Here is a 12,444-nt window from a genome sequence, read left to right on the forward strand (position 1 = left end):
ACTTTGATCTTCTTTGAGCCATTTTCAAAGTGTTCCCAGTGGTCTTTTAATTATAATTATGTTGTTTTTAGCCAAAAATCATAAATATCTTGTTTTCTAGACCACAGTTTTTGCTAGAGTTTATTAGAAATTCCCCTATGAGTTGTGGGTCAGACTTCTGGTGCAGAGTAAGGCCGCCCCCTCTTCCCATCACTTATCTGTTCACTCTTTTGTCCATAAGCCAGATGCCAGCTCGGATGAGGAAAATGAAGACGAACATGGATCTATTTGTCTACAAATCGATGCATCAGAATGGAGCAGAGCAAGGAGCTTGTGGCTTAATTGCCAAATAAGCTCTTTTATCAAACAGAATTCACAACAATTTGAATAAAGACATACTCAGAAATGCAATTTTGAGCTTAATTTTATTATATACGTCCTTCATGATCATAAAAGTGCCACAAATACATGTTAAAAATTTTTTTCCATCTGGTTTTAATGCCTCGCGCAGGTATAATGTGTAATTCGCACATCCTCCAGCAGAGGGCGCGCGCGTAAAGCCAGCAGTAAACGCTCCGCCAGGTGTCTGCTGCAGCATCAGCACCGCTCCTCCTCCTCCTCCTGTCTGCAGTACCTCTCTGCTCTCTCTTCATGCATCGCTCTTTTAAATAAGCTGGAGCAAAGGAGCGCAGCCTCCCGACGTTGTTTTGGTTTTCTTGCAGCGAGTCTCTCCCACGAACCTGCAGCAGATCCGGAAGTAAGTCACCTCGCGGGTATTTTTATTTTTTGTTTATTTTTTTTTTTTAGCTCTTGTGCGGTGGATCGTTTTAGTGTCGCACTTGTGTTTTTGTTCAGCGTCAGACGGATTCATTTAAGCGAAAGTGAAGTCATATTTTTTAATTCGTTCACAGCTGCAGCCTCTGTTTCTGTTACTCCTCGGATTGTGGGTCATGTGAAAGTTTTGCAGCAGATCTTAAGTAGGTCAAACAATGGTGGCAGCACTGGAGAGGAGCTGAGGTCAAGAGGGAGAACAGGTTAGTGAGATTGATGGAGCAAGTGTGTATTAATGATCAAGCAGAGATTATGGGCTTTAGACCACAGCAGCAATCAGGTGGATCTGAAGGAATTGATTTCTATGGATGTTTGTTTTTCCTAACATAACTCAGCTTTTATTGTTGATTTTTATAAGCTTTATTATTGTCATAATTATTGGAGAGATGCTCATCCTGTTCATTTGTTTACTTTGTGTTGTGCTCTTGTTGTCATATTTGCAACAAAATAATTTTAATTTAGTTCTTTGATTTAAATTTTTACTAATTCTCATTTGACAACAAAGGCACGGTTGAGATGCTGAACACTTAGGACCTCAAAAACGTGTGCGATCACCCTTTCTGAGTGAAATCCGGAGGCATGGTGGCTGTTTGTGTGTCACCTTTCTCTTACTTTGCACAAAGGCAACACTAGAGACACAACTTAAAGTTTGAAGTATATTTCTTTTTCTTTAATCCTCCGTTTGGCTGGTGAGCGGTTGATGAAAGGTTGACCTTGGGAATGCAGATAACAGTTTTTTGTTTTTACGTTAGGCAGCCAGACCACATTTGTTTGTTATATTTCTATCTTAGCAACTATCTAGAAGTTCACTTTACATGGTGGCGTTATAAATGCAATCAATTAAATGTCTTGTAAATAATATTTATCTAAAATTTCCATTGTCACTGATGGCCCCGCACTGATGCAGTATCGTGCTGTCCTTTGTGTCGTATCTTGCTGGTCCCTCCTGGTCGGGTTAGTGTAGAATCCAACGCTACATCAGATCTGCTGCTGTTTCAGCCGCCTGCCGCAGTTGTTCTGGATGCTGATGCATGTGTGATTGATTATCTGACCTCAGCTACGTCTGAGCAGCAATCAATCCAGTAGATGTCTGCCAGGAAAAATCACTCATGTGCGCCGTTGTTGTCTGTGAACTGTTTGTGCTTCTGCAGGTGGGAAAGCCTGTCACAAAGCCCAGGAGGGTATAGCGCACCGGGGCAACCTCAAAGCATTTTCTAGGGCAGAACTGTAAGGAGGAAGGAGCTGAGGGTAGAGGGACAATGAGAGGTGAAGGAGAGGGTGATGGAAAGTGTGTCAGGTTGCACGAGGTCTCCCTTTTGTCATGATAATAGGAGTCTAATGTGGTTTATTTATTTTCTATTTTGGGCAAAATTGAACAGTTTTAAGATGATGAGCTCATGCATGTGTGAATGTCATCACACTCATATACACATTCAAGCTGCTTTTGTCTAGTAGGTGGCAGTGAGGGGATTTTTTTAGCTTCTCCCCCGCAGTTATGGCAAGGTGTTGGGAGTGAACAGAGACACACCTTCCAATGAAGACACACACATATTTATTTCTGGACCCCTTTGGGATTCAGCATCTTTAATTATGTTCATGTGTTTAATTTGAGGAGATGGTCCAGTTTTTTTTCTTTTTATATTTGTGTGTTTCAAAGGGAGATAAATGTGTTAAAATTGTAAAATGACAAATAAACCCAGAATTTAATACAGAAAACTGATAAATAAACTTAACAAACACTACAAAGCTTGGGTGAAAAGGAGCTAGCTAAACCACACAGGTGAAACTGTAACTTTACTTGGTAAATTACAATAAAGCGAAAATCAAATAATGTTAAAACTGGAAAAAATCTAAACAGTGCTAAAATACTAAAGAAAAAAATTCTAAATTAGAAGTGCTAAACAATTCATCAAATGCTAAAGTAAGGATGTTGAACAATTATTTAAAAGCTAAAAGGAATATGCAGAACATTTCCTAAAATGCTAAAGTAAAATACAGAAAAATGATTCTAATACTAAAGTAAATGACTAAACAACTTGTAAAATGCTAAAGTTAAAGAGCTGAAGAGTTTTACAGATACTAGAGTAAAAAATGTTGAGTAATTCTACGTATGCATAATTAAAAAATAAACAAATAATACAAAAATAAACAAATGCTAAAGTATAAATGCTAAACAATTACAGAAATACTGGAAAGAAAATGCTAAACAATTACGCAAATTGTTGAGTAAAAAATCTTGAACAAAACTTTGAATGCTTTAGGGAAAATGTTGGACATTTCTATAAATACTATATAGAAAATTCTGAAAAATACAACCAATGCTAAAGTGAAAATGCAGTATAGTTCTACAAATGATAAAATATAAATACAAACAATTTCAGAAATGCTTGAGTGAAAATGCTGAACAATTCTCTCTCTCTCTTTCTCTCTCTCTCTCTCTCTCTCTCTCTCTCTATATATATACTATATTAAAGATACTGAAAAATAACAACAAATGCCTGTTATTTAAATATTAAAGTAAAAATCTGAACAATTCTTGAAATGTTAAAAAAATGCTGACCAATTTCAGAAATGCTAAAATGAAAACAAAGAACAATGCTCAAAAATATTTTTTTTAAAAACTAAAAAATTATTATTATTTAAAAATTATTTTTTTCTAATAAAAATATTAGAGTAAAAATGCTGAACAATTCTCTAAATGCTAAAGTAAGAATGCTGAACAAATCAACAAATGCTAAAGTTAAAATACTAAAAAATCCTTCAAATCCTAAATTGAAAATACTGAACAATTCTTCAAATGCTAAATTAAAATGGTAATCAATTTCACGAATGCTAAAGTGAAAAGCCGAACAATTTTACCAATGCTAAAGTGAAAATGCTGAACAAATCAACAAATGCTAAAGTTAAAATACTAAAAAATCCTTCAAATCCTAAAGTGAAAATGCCGAACAATTCTACAAATGCTGAAATAAAAATGCCGAACAATTAAACAAATGATAAATTGAAAATACCGAATAATTTTACCAATGCTGAAGTGAAAATGCTGAACAATTCTTTAAATGCTAAAATAAAAACGGTAAGCAATTCCACAAGTGCTAAAGTAAAAATGCTAAATGATTCTAGCTTAGAGTGAAAGTGCTAAACAATTCTACAAATGCTGAAGTTAAAATGCGGAACAATTCTTTGTATACTAAATTAAAGATACCGAACAATTCTTTAAATGCTAATAAAAATCCTGAATAATTCAATATATACTAAATTAAATAAATAATTGTGGTGTTTGTTACCATGTGGGTAAAACTTTAAGAGCTGAGCTAAACTTTAGCTAAGTTTGTGCTGCTAATACGTACAGTAAGACAAGTCCTTGTCACACTTCCCCAAAATAAACCGCTCCATCATGACAGAAGCACCTGTAAGCTGTCGTGCCACAGGAGTTTCTTCTTGTCTTGTCAAGAACTGTCACCACCTCTTCTCACAGCATGAAAACAGTCATTTTCACTGCATTTATTTCAAAATTTTTTTTTTTTTTCTTTTAACTCATTACCCCGCCTAACCCTCATGCAGCTCACCTCGGATGGATCGTTTTCCTGCTCTCCCTCCCCCACGCCCTCGGGGGTTTAGCACATTACACATTTGCATTTACACGTTACAATAATAACTAGAATTCACACCCTCGTCGACTTCACCCTCTTCTTGTTCTTTTTCTTTCATGCTTCTTGTAAAATATGCAGAGGTGACTCCATCTGTATGTTCTTTGTCTGGGCAGCCAACCTTCACAACTGTCTGATTCGGTGGGGTTTTGGATCAACTTCCTCACCATCTGCCACCATTTTCTTTTTTATTACTTGAATTTTTTTGCATAAAGATGAAAAAAAAGCCCTGCTCAGCACTTCTCTTTGTCCCGCCTCGTGCACTTTCACTCTGCAGCCATGCAAGAGTTAACATTTTTCTCTCTGCGACAGGCATTATGGTGGTGGGTGGAGGGGCTCTGCTAATAACAATGCGGCGCTGCCAGCGTGGACGGACACTCTTTCCCCATCGTCTCCTTCACGCCACCTCCATCGCTAACCTCCGTTTCATCTGCAGTCCCCTCTCTCCTTGTGATTTACACAGGGAGAGACGGGAAGGCGGGGGGGCGTTTATATCCAGCTCCTCACCAGTTCCTTTTATGGTTGGGCTAAATAACTTTCCCACTTTCCAGTTTCCTCCTTTCTAGTGCTGCAGCCCTACGTGTCCTCAAGATTTCATCAAAACAAGATTGTAAAACAGAAGAGGAGACTCTCTGCCCCTTACACCCACAAAAGCATTCCTGAAAATGTTGAGGAGGAGGATAAATCTTATCAAGTGGGATTCGTTTGCCACAGACCTCTGTTTTAGTGCTCTCCCTGAGAGGGCGCTTCTGTTTGTCTGCACTCCTGCTGCAACACTTACATCTGTAAGTGATGCTCTCAGTAGTTCTGGGTGCACTTTACTCACCGGCATGTCAAACGAACGTAAAAAAAAAAAAATTATGACAGTTTATTTGCAGAAATCAACACACCCTGCCTTTAATTCCACTTTTATTGCAGATGATCTTCCTTTTTCCCTTTTATTCAGTTAGCAATGGCCACCCACTCTGACCTGAGATCCTGCAGAAATCCTGTTACAGTTTCCCTTGGGGGTAACTGAAGGACCCCCCCTTCCTATCTCCTTTAGGGTACAATAGGGAGTGTGTGGGAGTGCAGAGGGGGGGGGGATGGAAATGGGATTGATTACTTCACCCTGCCCCTATAAACACTGCATGATTAGGACTGGGCTTAATGAAAGGATGGAAAGATCCCGAAAGATCTGCTGAGAAAAGGCAGGTATTTTTGTGTGCACAAAAAGAAAGAGCAGTGTAAATCGATAAGCAGGCAGCTGGGGGGGCTGCTTCACGGCTGCACGGGGTGGCAGAGAGTAGTAAGTTATTGCTTGTTTCAATCACACAAACACCAGAGCTATTCAGGCTGTGGGATTTAGTCTGCAGGGTGCCCATCGTGCGTCGTGAACATGAAGGATTCAGCTCATTCACTGCTATTCTAGTCAGTGGCTGACAGACAGAGGAGGAGCAGGACTGGATGACTCAAGCTTTTAGATTTGGATTATTTTATGCAAATACAACATTTTTGTTATTGAGTCTGAAATCGAATTTCAACAAGGATAATGGAGAAATATTTGAGCTCCGTCTGTATGCATTGCGTTTTAATACAAGCTGGAATCTAAACAGTTTTTCGGGAGATGTTTGCACTCTTGCTTCTTGGACTTCACACGTTTGCAGAAGCATTTATGGATGAGAGAGATGGAATAAAGAGGACGCTCGCGTGTAAATGCGTGTTTCCCCCCGCGTCCTTTTGGGACCGCAGACAGAGCTGTAAAACCTGTCTGCCGTCCAGTGGGGGGAGGAGAAGAATAAAGCAAAGTGCCAAAGACAAATGGCTGCTGAAAAAGGCACATATACTGTATACGGCCGGACCAACGACAAAGAGGCATGAGTGAGCGTCTGTGCAAGTGACTGTGTTTGTGTTGTCACACTGAGTACATATGTGGCAACAAAAAGCCATGAAAAAAGACAAAGAAAGGCAGCTTTGACTCAGACTATGGTGTCATAGAGGAAAGCATCAGTTTCTGTTTTTTGACAGGGAGTCTGAAATATTTTAAAGACTTTAATCTATCATCTTTGATTTGTTGTAAAGGCATTCTCAGTGGTCTTGTAATTATAATGATGTCATTTTTAGCCTGAATTTACAAGAAAAAACTGTCATTTTCTTGGACATATTGCAGAAGTTTATTAAAAATTTGCGTCTTTGGGCAGCGTTAGTCTTCCCTCATTTCCCATCATCCCTTTGTTTACAGTCTCTGCCGCTAGTGTACAGCTAAGCTAGCATAAGAGAAATGAAGCGGCTGATTGACCTATATTGCTCTCTGGGTGTTGAGGAGGACCTCATGCTGCCTGGTATCACCCTGAGTGGTAACTGGCGAGGGCGCTGGCAGGAAAAGCGCACCCACGAGGTAACGATGAGAATAGAGAAACTTTGGTGTTTTAAAATCACATATTCAGACTTTTTATTGTTAATTTTGGGGCATATCTGTTTAAGAAAGTGGTAAAAGGTAAAGTTTTCACCAGGTATTATTCACAATCTAAGTTCAAAGCAGCTAATAAGAAAACTCAGATGTTAATTCATCACTTACACACAAATATTGGAGACGAGAAAAGAGTCTCACATTAAATTTGTGCACAAATGAGGTTTTGTGTTTGTGTATCAGGGGATTTGTGTGTACTTTTTAAAAGATTTTTATGAGTAGTTATTGTAAAGCTGCTATCATTTAAAGTTGTGAGTGGGTAAATTGTATTTTGTCATTTTTAAATTTTTGTAAATGTAACTACACGGATGCAAGTTCACACAGTTACACACAAAATGTTATCTTGAGTCACAAATTAAGAATTACTCACAAATAGGCAGACACAAGTTACAAATCAAGAATTACGCACACACAAATCAAACGAGACTATATTCTCTCCGTACACAAATACAATGTTTTTCAAACTGCATTTTTTTGCTGTCCCTGACTCACAATAATTTAAAAAAAAACAACAAAATACTCAGAAATGCAATTTTAAGCTTAATATTCTCTCTATATAGTATGCAGGATGATTTCCATCATTAAAAAAAATACCACAAAAACATGTTAAAAGCACATTTTTTTATTAGGGAGGTTCTTTTAAAGCTTTGTTTGCTTTGATCTAGATCTCTAAGGTTTGTCTCTTCCTCTGTTTGTCCTCTTTCACATAAGATTTACTTTTTGTCTATTTGGGGAAGAGACAAGTGGAAGCTCAGGGAGCCACATCAGAAACAGGCTCGTAAAGTTCATGCAGAGGTCCACCTGAAGGATTCTCCTCTGTTCGCCTAATTAGGAATCAACAGCTCCTCTCTTTTCTGCATCCGTTTGGATGTCTCATTCCTCCCACATCAGGTCTGCGTCTCCATTTCTCACCCACACAGACTGATTCCTGCTTGCATTCACAGACGCAGATGAAAATATGGCAGGCTTCTCTCCGCTGCATTCGGTTCTCATGGAGATTCATGTTTAGTTACACAGTAAATGTATCCTTTTTTAAACTCTTGATTGCACACTGCATATATAAAAACACAAGTGTTCCAGATGGATGTGGCTAAAACATCCTTCACTGCAAGCTTTGATGTTTCTATCTTGTCCTGCCCCTCGCTCTCCTCACTTGAGAACTCTGCATCCATGAATCCATTTCCAGGAATGCTGCTGCTCTTTCCCCCTGATATTTTCGGCGGCGTGTGTCTTCTGTGTGTGTGTGTGCTCAGCGGTGGATGCTTGCTAGTTTGCCCATGGGTCAGTTCATGTTGAAACGTGCCTTGGTACCTAATGCATGCATGACTTGTGATAGCAAAAGCACGTGACCTTCAGAAATTGAAGCTCCCCGACCTTTGCCTGATGGGAGATGGAGGGATCAGGATATCATTCCTTCTCTTCCCTGCCAAAAACCTTCAATTTCTTATTGATACTGTCATTGATAAGAAGCTCTTTGTTTTTGATTTTATTGACTTAAAAAGTGTTTTTGCTTAGTTTTCCATGTATTTAGTTATTGTAATATATTTAAATTCCAATTCTGATTATGTTTTGGTTTTTTGTAAAATCATGTCAGGTGGTCTTTTAATTCTGATTGTGCAGCTTTTGGTCAAAAAAAAAAAAAAAACTGTTATGTTTTTAGGACTTTTTTTCTGCAGTCTGGTAGGAGTTCATTAAAAACTTGCCTCTGCAGGCCAACCCCGCCCCCACTTCCCCTCCCCGTTGCTGAGAGCTCTCTGTTTACATGCTCTTACAGCCCCTTACAAGCCCAACCTGACATTACTGGTCCAACAAAAATGGCGAGCAATATTGGAGCTATCCAGTTTCAGATCGGACGAAACAAACAAAAGACATACATAGATCCAGTCATGTTTGTCTGCTCCTGATTCAGAAAAAAATAGGTGAAGAAACACAGTTTTAAGCTTCTTTATATATGTCCTCCATCATCAGAAAAATGCTACAAGAACATGTTAAAACAACACATTCTCACTCCCACCTCGTCATATGGATGTTTGGTTCGGGCCACCTCCGTGCCACTTTTTGACATTTTGAGTGTCCCCAACTCGTTTTTAATGTTTCTATGAAAGTCCCCAAATCTTGGGACGCCGAACCGGTACTGGGTTAGGGTCCCGCGTCCAAACACCGGACCTGTACTTGTCCGCGTCCTGATGGCTGAGGACCCCTGATCAACATAGCCATTTTTTTCCTGGTCTGTGCCCCTAGGACCGGTAACGGTTTGCGACCCAGAGTTACGGGACCCCTGATTTAATGGGAACAGCCAGCACGTCAAAAATACAATTAGCTGGGGACACCCAAAATGTCAAAAAGCGATGCATAGGGGACCTGAACCATACGTCTGTCATGAATTGGTCCCCCGTCTGCCCCTCTGGCCATCAGTCGGATCATCATCTGAGTACTAGCACTTCCTGGGTCTCCACACTACACTTCCCATCACCCCCTGCTGACTCTCCCAGAAGCCCCACAGCCATTTTCCATCTGTATTTACTCCCAGCAGTATCTAGTCAGTGCTCTACTCAGTGCGAAGTCTTGTTACTGCCACTCTGCCTGCGTCGCTGAGCGTACTCATCCTGACCTGATCATCTGTTTCATCCGGCTCCTGCATTGTCTTCAACTCTTGATTGTTTGCCGTCTGCCCTGACCCTCGTCTGGACCCTGACCACTCTGATTATTCTCTGATGCCCTCATGCTCGTGTTTGACCTCTGCCTGCCTGACCCTGATTTAGTTTTGTGGACTTTTAGCTGTGTGTCACTCCTGTTATCCTGACTGTGCAAAATAAACCTGCTGCACTTGGATCCAGCCTTCTGCCCGTTTGTGACAATGTCCACATATGACGAGTTGGGAGTGAGAATGTGTTGGTCAAAAACACAATTTTCATCAAATTGGGCTTTTAATTTAACCGTTCGGATTATTTTTTTATATCAATATTTCCTGTTTTTCTTGTGATTTTGCTTTTATATATTAGTTTTTGTTGAACTTTTAGTTAGATTATGATTGTGCTTGACAATGACAGCAGGATGATAAAACAAAGAGCTACCTATCATAAAATGAACATGACACATTGATTCAAACAACACAGCGCACTAAAGAGTGCTTTGATCTCTGACTCTGATGAAGTGCAGGTATATTGTGCTTCAGTTGTTTTTCAAGTTCTACATTTATTTCAAATAAAGCATCACCTTAAAGGCATCGATGTTTAAACATGAGACAAAATGTTTGAACATCAGCTAAGTGCTCTTTTTTTTAAATCAAAAGAAGTCTGTTTATTCTTTCTCTATTCTTCAAGCTCATGTTAAGAAATGCACCAAATGGATTTTGTCATCCCTGCCGTCGCTCGAAATCCAGCTCATTTTGGTTCAGTCCCTGTAAAGGCAGGATTGCTGTCATCAGCACAAGCGTCCGCGCAACATCCGTGCCAAAATCGATCAGCCATCACATAATCCATCACGCGCTCGGCGAGAATTCTCCCTGTGATGTTCAGTTTCAGGCTCCCAGCTCTCTCCTGCCCCACTGCCTGGTAATCTCTGTGTGTATTAAAACCAGGTAATTAGTGTATTGTGTGCACAAGTCAAAGGTTCATCCCAGCAATGTACACAGAGTCAGAGTGGAGCAGACAGAAGCTAGAATGTCTTATCTATGTAAAAAAAAAAAAAAAAATCTTTTCAAAATCTCTTTGAACCTAAACAGACATGTCCTGCATTAGTAAGCAGTTCTATCGACTCACTTTAAATATATAACCACGGATTTCCATTCTAGTAGAAAGTCCTTTTTAACCATGTTCACCTCAACTCCCCAAAAGCTGTGAGCCTTAAGGAAATAAAAAATCATGTTTTTCTGCTGCGATTGCAACAGTTATTGGAAACTGTTCAACTATGTGATGTCAAAAAAAGCCACAGGCAGTGGAGCTGCCATCTTAACAGGGAGTTCACTGGAACGCCTGCCACTGTCACCTGCTAATGAGAACCGACACCCAGGCTGCAAGTATAATTAGAATGTGGGAAAACCTATTTGAACTTTGGTAAGAATTAAAATATTCAATGTGATGGTTTCAGGCCACACGTGAAATCAAGGTCAAAATTGAAATGATCTTTTTGAACTTGAACTCTTTGGTTTCTGCCTATGTTAGAGGAAAAGAGTATTCCAAATCAAAGAAAAAGTCTAAATTAAATGTTATTTTAGTGGTTCCAATATATTTTTAACTCCATTCAAAGCCTAAAAAATACTCCCCTTTTTACCCCCTTTTTACCTACCATCACTGGATCTGCTTCCAACCTTCTCCCCTGCTAACCTGGTCAGAGCTTCAAGTGCGAAAATGGCGGCTTTTCTGTTAAGTTTATTGCCATAGAAACCATTTTATGTTTTGATCACCTGGGGGTGACGAACACATCAATGTAACTTTTAGAAGAATCTGCAAAAGTAAACTTTTGGATTTCCTTAGCAACTGAGGGTTTTTGTTAGTCACGCCCACATTACAAATATGTTCATATCATATGTCATATCATTTCGTTCAGCTTGTACCACTGATTCATGTATTCTATTTTCACAATGTGCAGGTAAAAAATGAGGGAAGGCCACATTTGAAAGCTTACCACACTAACGCTGTTCAAAATCTACAACTTCTAATTCCAACATTTTTACCCAAGGAGCTTCCCAAAGATGCTTAAGGAGTTCGGAAAGATAGACGGAAATCCCTGGAAGGAGTTTACATTTGTAGTTGGTAAAAAATTTGATTATTTTTTCATTGAAAATTCAAAATAAAGGCTTTCCCAAGGTCAAAAGTCAACAAAACTTTGGTATGGGGTTGTAGACTTAAACTACAACTAAACTAAGGGTGTGTGTGAAATGTAAAATTGTAAAATTACACCCCCCTCCATCATACGTAGGCATATATGAAAATTAAAAAATAAAAATAATGCTTGAAGTTAAAATCTTTTGCAAAAAAAATACTAAAATTTGCTGTTGCTGGGCAGAAAACCTGCTTCATCTTTAGCTGAGGATTATCAAGACAGCACTCTTTGAGGTGACCATTCCAGAGAGTTCCCTTTTACCATATTGTGGGAAAATGTAAAACAAAAATCACCACAAAATGGTCATCAAACCATAGGTTCTGTGGCCATCCCATAATAGCTACCCCACTTCCTTTAGATATCCTTGACTCGTTCGTGGGTTTTGGTTTTGTTAGTGAATTTAGACTTTTTTTTGAGCCCCATGTCTTTTTTTTATCCCCGTTCATTTTTTTTTGACGGTTTTGTCTGCCATGATGTCCTCTTTTCTTTTTCTTTTTTTGGGGGGTGGGCATGGGGATCGTTCACTATTCCCAAAATTCAGTTTCAGATGTGTCTAAATTTTGGTGAGTTTTTGAGTAGGTGGCCGGGGCAAAACTTTAGCTCAAAAATCCAATAAAATACAATATTTCAAAATTAATTCGGTCCTTGCAGTCCAGGACAGCTGCAGAAAGCAAAGAATGTGTGGACCTATGTTTTTTTTTTTTTTTTTTT

At 39.1% G+C, this 12,444-nt stretch overlaps 1 protein-coding gene across 3 annotated transcripts in view; it reads left to right on the forward strand.

Annotated features, from left to right (window-relative positions):
- The first annotated feature begins 131 nt into the window (after window positions 1–131).
- The window catches only part of mtus2a (microtubule associated tumor suppressor candidate 2a), a 54,957-nt gene continuing 42,644 nt past the window's right edge, over window positions 132–12,444 (forward strand). For 2 of the 3 annotated variants that reach the window (XM_024266022.2, XM_024266024.2), the window contains exon 1: window positions 132–736. The gene's annotated coding sequence lies outside the window, so the exon portion shown is untranslated. Of the gene's footprint in view, window positions 1,014–12,444 lie in introns of all 3 variants that reach the window. The other variant, XM_024266023.2, reaches the window with a different exon arrangement.

Source organism: Oryzias melastigma, linkage group LG14 (genome assembly GCF_002922805.2).
Source record: "Oryzias melastigma strain HK-1 linkage group LG14, ASM292280v2, whole genome shotgun sequence".
NCBI lineage: Eukaryota > Metazoa > Chordata > Actinopteri > Beloniformes > Adrianichthyidae > Oryzias > Oryzias melastigma.